Source organism: Wasmannia auropunctata, unplaced genomic scaffold (genome assembly GCF_000956235.1).
Source record: "Wasmannia auropunctata unplaced genomic scaffold, wasmannia.A_1.0 LD336069.1, whole genome shotgun sequence".
Classification (NCBI taxonomy): Eukaryota; Metazoa; Arthropoda; class Insecta; order Hymenoptera; family Formicidae; genus Wasmannia; species Wasmannia auropunctata.
Genome location: NW_012026821.1, coordinates 45,226 through 46,341, shown reverse-complemented (window position 1 = coordinate 46,341; position 1,116 = coordinate 45,226).

Here is a 1,116-nt window from a genome sequence, read left to right as displayed (position 1 = left end):
AGGTTGGAAGATCTTGAATGGAAAAACGGAAGGAGATTGGGAAGGGGAATATACTTATGTAGGTGCTAGAGGTAGTACGGTAATTGATTATGTAATAGTAAATGAGGAAAGCGAGAAATGTATTAATAAATTTAAGTTAGGGGAGAGAGTGGACTCAGATCACTTGGAATGGAAGTAGAAATATGGATGGAGGAAAAGGATAACGTCGAAGAAGAGAGGAGACCAGAGGAAGAGGAAGAAGAGGAGGTTAAGGAAATAGAGATAGTTACTTGGAATAAGGAGGCCATACAGAGGTATAATGAACAGACAAAGAAATGGAGCGGGAAGGAAAGGATAGACGGGCAAGAGGCCACTTCGGTGGAGCAAAGGTGGGAGGAAATTAAACAAGTGATATATGGAGCTATGGTCAAGAAGAAGATAAAGAAGAGGAAGCGAGAGCTGGGGCATAAAGATTGGTGGGACAGGAGCTGTACAAAGAAGAAAAGGAAGGTGAAACGAAAATATAGGAACTGGAGAAAAGGGAAGATTGACAAAGAAACTATGAAGGAGAGAAGATTGTATAGAAAATAGTTAGAGAAAAAGCAAAAAGAAAAAAGAGAAGAGGAAGAGGAGGACTTGAAGAAAATAAAGAATGAATCGGAAGTCTGGAAATTTATAAATAAGAAGAGAGGCAAGAGGATGAATATAGAAAATAATGTAGGGAAGGAGGAGAGGTTATTTTAAGACCTTGCTGAAGGGCTTAGAGTTGGAAGAAGAGGAAACCAAAGAAAAAGAGAGTGATAAAGAAGAGGCAGCAAGAGTGGAAGATGAGGAAGAGATTAAGGAAGTAGAAATATGGAGAGCCGTAAAAAGGATGAAGAAGAAGAAGGCAGCAGGGATAGATGGGATACCAATAGAGGCGTGGATTTATGCAGGTGAAGGACTCAAGAAAAGTTAGCGGATTTAATTAAGCTGATATGGAAAAAAGGGTTGATCCCAGCGGATTGGAAGAAAAGTATTACAGTGCCGTTATACAAGAGAGGAGACAAAGAAAAAGTTGAAAATTATAGAGGTATATCTTTGTTGTGTACGGCATACAAGATCTATGCGGAGGTGCTTAGAAGCAGATTAGAAGGG